Source organism: Arvicanthis niloticus, chromosome 10 (genome assembly GCF_011762505.2).
Source record: "Arvicanthis niloticus isolate mArvNil1 chromosome 10, mArvNil1.pat.X, whole genome shotgun sequence".
Taxonomy (NCBI): domain Eukaryota; kingdom Metazoa; phylum Chordata; class Mammalia; order Rodentia; family Muridae; genus Arvicanthis; species Arvicanthis niloticus.
The window spans coordinates 73,121,510-73,131,009 of NC_047667.1; positions in this window are offsets into that span (position 1 = coordinate 73,121,510).

Sequence of the window (9,500 nt, forward strand, 5' to 3'; positions counted from 1 at the left end):
AAACTTCCAAGCAAATGGTCCCAAGAAGCAAGCTAGAGTAGCAATTCTAATATCAAATAAACTAGATTTTCAACCAAACGTAATCAAAAAAGATGAGGAAGGACACTTCATACTCATCAAAAAAAAAAGTACCAAGATGAACTCTTAATTCTGAACATCTATGCCCCAAATGTAAGGGCACCCACATACATAAAAGAAACTTTACCAAAGCTCAAAGCATACATTGCACCTCACACAATAATAGTGGGGGATTTCAACACCCCACTCTCAGCAATGGACAAATCATGGAAACAGAAACTAAACAGAGACACAATGAAACTAACAGAAGTTATGAACCAAATGGATTTAACTGATATCTATAGAACATTTCACACTAAACCAAAAGAATATACCTTTTTCTCAGCTCCTCATGGTACCTTCTCCAAGATAGACCATATAATTGGTCACAAAACAGGCCTCAACAGATACAAAAAGATTGAAATAATCCCTTGCACCCTATCATACAAACATGGGCAAAGGCTGGGCTTTAATAAAGACAAAAACAATGGAAAGCCCACATACACGAGGAAACTGAGCAACGCTCTACTCAATGATGACTTGGTCAAGGAAGGAATAAAGAAAGAAATTTAAGACTTTTTAAAATTTAATGAAAATAAGGAGACATAATACCAAAACTTATGAGACTCTATGAAAGCAGTACTAAGAGGAAAACTCATAGCTCTAAGTGCCTACAAAAAGAAACTGGAGAGAGCATACACTAGCAACTTGATAGCACACCTGAAAGATTTAGAAAATAATGAAGCAAATATACCCAAGAGGAGTAAATGGTAGGAAATAATCAAACTCAGGGCTGAAATCAACCAAGTGGAAACAGAAAGAACTATACAAAATATCAACAAAACCAGGAGCAAGTTCTTTGAGAAAATCAACAAGATAGATAAACATTTAGCCAGATTAACCAGAGGGCACAGAGACAGTATCCAAATTAATAAAATCAGAATTGAAAAGGGAGACATATCAACAAAAGTGAGGAAATTTAAAAAATCATCAGATCCTCCTACAAAGGCCTATACTCAACAAAATTGGAAAATCTAGATAAAATGGACTTTTGATAATACAACCACAGGGGTCTCTGGCTTCTGTCCATTGGTTGGGTATAATTGTCTGCATCTGGCTCTTTTGGTTGTTTGTTGGGCCTCTCAGAGAACAACAAAGCTAGGCTCCTGTCTGTAGCACACCATAGCATCAGTAACAGTGTTAGGCCTTGGAGCCTTCTCTTGAGATACATCCCACTCTGGGGCTGTCGCTGGACCTCCTTTCTTTCAGGCTCTTCTCCATTTTTGTCCCTGCAGTTCTTTCAAATAGGAACAATTATGGGTCAGAGATTTTGACTGTAGGATGGCAAACACATCCCTCCACTTGATGACCTGTCTTTCTACTGGAGGTGGACTCTACAAATACCCTCTCCCCACTCTAGGGTATTTCATCTAAGGTCCCTCCCTCTGTATCCTGAGGTTCTCTTACCTCCCAGATCTCTGGTACATTCTAAAGAGCCCTCCCCACCTCCCATTTCCAGGGGTTGCATATTTCTATTCATTCTGCTGGCCCTCAGAGCTTCAGTCCTGTCTCCCACAATACTTGATCATGTTCCCCTTTTCCCCTCTCCTTCCCTTTCCCACTCAGGTCTCTCCCTCTCTGTGCTCCACTGATGGCTTTCTTCTCCCTCCCACAAGTGGGATTGAAGCAAGCTTACTTGGGCTTTTCAGCTTGTTAACCTTCTTGAGTTCGTTCTTTGGATTGTTTCCTGGGTACTCTGTAATTTTGTGATTAATATCCACTTATTAGTGGGTATATGCCATACATGTCCTTTGGATCTGTGTTACCTCTCTCAGGATTATATTTTCTAGGTTCCATCCATTTACCTGCAAACTCATGATGTCTTTCTTTGTCTCTTGATCTTTATTAAAAATCCTGAATTTTTAAGGTTCATAGCTTGGACAGAATAATCATTAATCTCTCCAATTCTACTGTTCATAGAAAACCATACTGTGATGTTATTTATTATCAAGTAGCTCTCATAACCCTTCCTAGAGGGTTGCTTCTGTTCTGTAAGGTCATTACATAACCATACAAAAGCCTCAAACACCAAGCAAACATGTTTTAAATTCTGAGGTAACAGCCTGTTAGCTCCATCCATCCAAAAAGTCTGTTAGATATTTCCAATACCTGATACAAAAATATTATAAAGTAGCTCATAGTACACCAATGTGATTATAAAGACAGACAAGCACATCAGAAGGAAAGATGACAATTTTTATTGTTACAAAACAAAAATTTTAAACTTCAGTCATTTGGGTAATTGCAAAAGCAGACTAAGGGCTTAATCCTCACACAGGCATCAAGTCAGGCACAGTAGGTAGCTACAAATCATAAGAAAAGAGTTTCTTTCCTGTAGCTGCCAGCAGCTATGGGAACTGGGTTCACCTGAGAGGAAGACTGGGAATGAAAGGGGAATGGAGGGTGAGAGAAGCATGGGACCAAGACAACGTATTCTGATCAAGACCCAAAGTTTAATATTTTGCTTTCACATATAAAGGAAAAGCCCCATCCCCAGAGTCTCTTCTCCAAAACCAGAGTGAGGGGATAGCAGCCCCAAGGTGTCTAGGCAAGCTCAGCAGGTGATCCATTCTTCTTAGCTCCAGTAGCAGACTGCAGGACACCAAGACTGGCAAAGCAATGCCTCCCAGGTCCTACTGTTAATTGGTCTATTGTGGTAAATGACTTGTAGGGATGCTCAAGGCTGTGGGAAATGGGCACAGTTCCCCCCTTAATTTTTTAAGATGGCAGTGCCATATATCTGGACGGGGCACAATATTTCATCCCTATAGGGTCTCGAGTGGCCAGGCAACTGTGCCTGGCTTAGGTTGGCATTTATATTACTCCTATATTACCCATCTTTGAGGAAAACATCCATAGCATATTGATGTATGCCTCTGTCTTAGGTTTATAGGAGCTCGAAACACTCTTACCCATCGTTGACTAACCGACCATCATTGGCATACGCTTTAGACCAAAACCACATTCAGACCAAAGGCCCTGTGGGCATGCACTAGATGCAATTCTTCACAATGATGTGTAACTGCCATGATGAATAGCTGAGCTTGCTGAGAGCACTCCTGTGTGAGGGCAATCAATCTGCTTAAAATACAAGGTTCAAAGGTTAAAAGCAACATGATTATCCAAGCAATGTAGAAAATATGGTTGAGAGCGGAAATGTTCCAGTATCTAATCCAACTGCTAATTAGCAGGGATCAGACACAAGTCTGGCTACCAGGTATATAGTGGGTGGCTTTAAGTAATGGAAAAAAAAAAAAAAACACTCTCCAGTAAGAGTGAAGCCAAGTTAAATCAGCTGGTTGATAAAGATTTTGAGCCATCTTTATCATAAGAATCATAATTATTAGGCTCAAGATCAATGTCCACTTGAGGACCAGTCTTTCAGGCATTCATCAGGCTCCATTTTCTTTTTCTGAAAAATGTAGACTGACCCACGACCCCAAATTAAAACAGGATCAGGACCACATCAAGTATTAGTTAAGGGGCTTCTCCATATGACCCTGGCAAATGAGCTGGAAGTAACTAGATGCCAGTGGCAATCTGCTGCAGACTGATCTTTAGCATCAGTTTGCAGAAGATTTAAAACAAATAAGACAAAAGCAAGGTGTGTTTTTGGTGACCTTGTGGGGTGGGTATAATTCCCCCTTTCTAGTTTAAAAAAAAAAAAAAGCCAATTTTTTAGAAATACTTGTAAAACCAGGTAAGAAGCACCATTAGCTGCTTTTCCCATATTTAGAGAGTTATGAAGATATTATTTTAAAGTTTCATAATCTCTCTTTCACAATTTCTTGCCCTTGAGGATAATAAGGAAATATCAGTAATATTAAATTGTCCACAAACATCTCAAATGTTTGACTGTAGTCAAATAACTGCAATAGCCAGTTCCATTACCTATCTTAGTCTGATATGGAACACCAAGCACAGGAAAATAATGTAGACAATAACTAATTATATTTTTAGTTGCTTCTCTTGTTAAAGTAGTTGCAACTAGAAAGCCTAAAAGGTATCAAGTCACATGTACATATTTTAATTTTTTAAAATAAAAAATGAGTAACATCTATTTGCCAAAATTGATTATGTATAAGTCCTCAAGGCTTAGCACTGTTATGAAAAAATTGAAGACACTGAGAACAAGTTTTTGCAATTTAACTTGCACAATTTCTAGAAATGTCAAATTGTTGTCTTAAGCTATTATTATTTTGATGCTGTAAAGAATAAGATTGTATGGCCGATTATTTTTAAAAGGACTATAATATGTCTAGTATATAAATCTGTTCTGGCATTGTCCTGGGGTTCAGGCAATCCAATGAGCTTTAAATGTCTTATAAAGTTAAGTAACAGTACATGTTTCTTAAATTAAGCTGTATTTTTATAAATAAAATTTGAGAATTAGCTATATCTAAAAATGGAACAATTTTAAGCAATTATAAATCGTCATCCATATACTGGCTATGAGTATATAAATGGAAAGCTTGACATTTTAGCATTTTATACAGTGGCTACACCACATAATTTAATTATTTGTGTTGAAGCAGGGGAAACTCAAGAAAATAAACATGTGATCTAATTACATATACTACCTTCTCAATAGATGAAGCATCTGTAAATACAGTAAATATAGCAAACATCTTTTCTATGGGCTGCATACATAGTAAATTTTAGGTGATATAAAAGCATGCATAGAGAAAAATTGTAACTACTTTTCTTTTGGATAATGATCATCAAATTTGCCTAAAAAGTTTGCCATGTAATAGGCTAAATATCATTATTTTTCAATAACCAATTTAATTGCTACTTGGAATAAGGAATAAACCTTTTATCCAAAATGCTTTTAGGATTCTATCTTATAATCTTGTATTAACACAATAATAATTTTGTAATAGGATGTTTAAACCTTACTTGTAGATGAAGAAAGATAAATCCACATTAATGGGTTTTTTGTTTTGTTTTGTTTTTTGTTTGTTTGTTTTGCCAAAAGGCTGCTGTGGGCATATGAGTAGTAATAACACAAACAGCCAACAATTTTTCATAGTCTATATAACTTATCTGTTGATAACTAACAGCTTACTCTACTTTCAGCAAAGCTATCTCTCCTTTATTAGTTAATTGTCAAGGGGAATTAGGACTTGCATCCCCTTGAGAATATCAAACAGAGGTTCAAATTCTCCTATGGTAAGCTTAAGATAAGGTTTTAGCCAATTAATATCTCTTAACAACTTTTGAAAATCATTACATGCAAATCAAATTAAAAGCAAACCAATTTCTTTTTGCATGTACACTTGCAAGCCAGAAGAGGGCACTAGATCCCACCACAACTGGTTGTGAGCCACCATGTGGTTGCTGGGAATTCAACTCTTATATTTTTATTCATGAGTCTAGCCTTTAAGGGCTGAGTCATCTCTCTAGCCAAAACTATCTATTTTTATTGAAATTTTCTGTGCCACAATCAGCTTAGGATATAACTGATGTCTCAATTATTGAAAAGATACTGTCTTTGAATCTTTTTTGAAGCAACAAGTACTCCAAAAAATTTAATGCTCATTATATTGGAGCAAAGGCTTGCAGAAATATCTCCTTCAGAGAGATCAGCTAATAAAGTATCACACAATGGATAATATACACTAAAAGATTCAAACTTTTAATTTCTAGTATCAAAGTTACACACACACACACACACACACACACACACACACACACACACATATATATATATATATATATATATATATATATATATATATATATGAGCAATTAACCATTCTTTGAGGCAAACCTTTCTAACGATATTGCTCCATGGGTTCTCAAAAATTACAAGAAAATTTATTGAATGCAAACCTCCCACCTTTACGAGAAATGTAAAGGAATGGTATAAAAACAATCTTTTAGATTTATAATAATTCCATAAGCATTTACTGGAATGGCAGCTAGAGTAGGGAAGTCAGGCTGTAGTGTCCCATTAGTTTCATGAATCTTAAGTTTGAACTTTGTTTTGGATTAATTCAATAACCAATCTTTTTTGGCTGAGTGAGAATATCAGATAAAGGCCAAGCTGAAGGTAACCTTGTCCTCTAATAATTGTTACATAATTTAAGATTAGGTCTCTTGCTAGTAATAAATTGAACACAATATACATTAGAGGAACCAAAGCCATCTCATTCTCATCATTAACAAATTTGGAAGGAAGTGGATGCAAAGGAACAAAAACAAATTGAACATTTTTTTGTCAGCAGGTACAGTTATAACTCCTGGGCCATAAACTCTTTGTTGTGAATGTCTTTGGGTCTTTGATTGACCCCTTCCCCACCCCACTCCCACCTACCCCCCACCCACCCCTTCCCCACCCCACCCCCACCTACCCCCCCTTCCCCCCCCCCACAAGAAACACCTTTCTAGGAGCTGGTCGTGAAGACCCAGGACAAAAGAAATGTTCAGCACCTAAGCTTATGCTGAGCTCAGTCTGCATTGTCTTATTTCAAATGTAAATGTTCTTAATCTTGGCCTGTTTTCTGAGGCCTGACCCAAAGACTAGGCCTATACTGCCCTGCAATTTTTTTAAAAAAAAAATAATTTAACTCTACGTGCTGTATCTTTTTCTCTATAAACATGGGCAAATCAAAAAAATCTCAAACTCACGATTGAACTGCCAACTGTAGCCAATGGAATATTGGCAGTTTAACTATATATTTTTAAGCCTCTTTGCAACATTAGAGTATAACTATAATTTTGAGAAACAAAACCAATTTTTAACGATGTAAGTAATCTATTTGCTCTAAAATCAACACCAAGTAGATTAGCTTTATGTTACAAAGTTTTACTGCCAATCCTTATATATGAATGCATGATAGTACAGCTTTTAATATCTCACTAAAGAGACATTGTTTTTAAATCTTATATTTATACATCTGGTTTCTGAATGATTCCAGCCCTGAGTTACCAATCTTAAGTCAACTTTCTGTTACCAAGGTTGTAAATTTTTAATCATATCCAAAAAACTTATAGACCAATAATCTATAACCAAGACATGAAGAACATATTTATACCTTTAAACCCAATCAGAAACAAAAATGAAGTGACAACACATCTTATATATTTAGACCAAACAAAATTTCTTGTTTCTCTAGCTGTGTGAAAAGGATACTTAAGTATTAAGAAATCCATTGCTTTCTGCTTGTCCAGGCTTAGTGCCTATCTACTTTTCCCTTGCATTGGAGAACAAACTTTCAATCTGTACCCCTCCCAGTACATCCATGACCCCATAATAATCCTTAGTAAAAAACTTGGCTAGCATATTATTGTTTCAAGGAAGGATAGGATTAGAGTTATTAGAAGTATATTTATTGAAGGGAAGACTCATTAAGTTCTAGGATTCTAAAAGTTTAGAATATCCTAGAACAAAAACCATCAAGTATCAAATCTACCCTAACTGAATTCTGGCAATAAATTGGTTCAAATGCAATTGACTAAAATACTACTAGAAAATAAACACTTTCTATTCTGCATACTATAGGATCTAATCAATTGTTAAATTTCAACCATTAAGTTATGAGTTGAGCATATGTAATTATACTTATTTACCAAGTTGCTGCTGTGGCGAGATCTCTTAAGAAACATGATCATGATTATTGTGTAAATGAACCACATTTTCTGTATCCATTTTTTCTTCGTGGGAAATCTACATTGTTTTCAGATTCTGACACTCACAAAAAGGCCTCTATGAGCTATGAACATAGTGGAATATGTATCCCTGTGGCATGGTGGTGCATCTTTGGGGCAATAGGCCGAAGACTGGTATAGCTGGCTCTTCAGGTAGATCTATTTCCAACTCTTGGGGAAACCTCCAAATTTATTTCCAGAGTAGTTGTACCAGTTTGAAATCCTGTAAGCAATGGAAGAGTGTTCCTCTTTCTCTGCATCCTCGCCAACATGTGCTGTTACTTGAGTATTTGATCTTAGTCATTCTGATTGGTGTAAGGTGGAATCTCAGGGTCGTTTTGGTTGAATTTCCCTGATCACAGAAGAATTTGAATATTTCTTTGAGTGCTTCTCAGTCATTCAAGATTCCTCTCTTGGGAATTCTTTGTTTAGTTCTTATCCCACTTTTTTAATTGCATATTTTATTTACATTTCAGATGTTATCCCCTTACATCTCCCCCCCCCCGCCCAGGAACCCCCTATTATATCCCCCCTTTTCCTGCTTCTAAGAGGATGTCCTCCCCACCTACCCCTCCACTTCTACCTGCTCACCCTCGAATTCCCCGACACATGGTGTCCAGCCTTCATGGGACTAAGGATTCCCTCTCCTGCCTATGTCCCAAAGAGCCATCCTCCTTTACACATACATGGCTGAACCTATGTATATGGCTGGAGTCATGGGTCCCTACTAAGTGCCTCCAGGCTGGTGGTTTAGACCCTGGGATCTCTGGTTGATTGGTATTGTTGCTCTCCTCATGGGGCCACAAACACTTTCAGTTCCTTCAGTCTTCACTCTAACTCCTCCATTGGGATCTCCTTAATCAGTTCAATGGTTAGCTGTGAGCATCCACCTCTGAATTTGTCAAATTCTGGCAGACCTCTAAGGACACAGCTATATCAGGCTCCTGTCAGCATGTACTTCCTGACATCCACATCAGCATTTACCTTTGATGAATGCACATGGGATAGATACCCAGGTAAAATGGTCTCCAGACGGCCCCTCCTTCAGTTTCTGTCCCATGTTTCTATATTTGCTCCCTTGAGTATTTTGTTACTCCTAAGAAGGACCAAAGCATGCTCACATGGTCTTCCTTCTTCACGAGCTTCATGTGGTCTGTGAATTGAATCTTGGCTATTTCAAGCTTTTGGGCTAATATCCACTTATCGGTGAGTAAATACCATGTGTGTTCTTTTGTGATTAGGTTATTTTACTCACGATGATATTTTCTAGTTCCATTCATTTACCTAAGACTTTCTCGAATTCATTACTTTTAATAGCTGAGTAATATTCCATTGTGTAAATGTACCACATTTTTGTATCTATTCCTCTGTTGAAGGACATCTTGGTTCCTTCCAGCTTCTGATTATTATAAATAAGGCTGCTATGAACATAGTGGAGCATATGTCCTTATTATATGTTAGAGCATCATTTGGGCATATGCCCAGGAGTGGTAGAGGTAGTCCTCAGGTAATGCTATATCCAATTTTCTGAGGAACCACCAGACTAATTTCCAAAGTGGTTGTACCATCTTGCAATTCCACCAATAATGGAGAAGTGTTCTTCTTTCTCCACATCCTTGCTAGCATGTACTATCACCTCAGTTTTTGATCTTAGCCATTCTGACTGGTGTGAGGTGGTATCTCAGGGTTGTTTTGATTTGCATTTTCCTGATGAATAAGGATGTTGAACA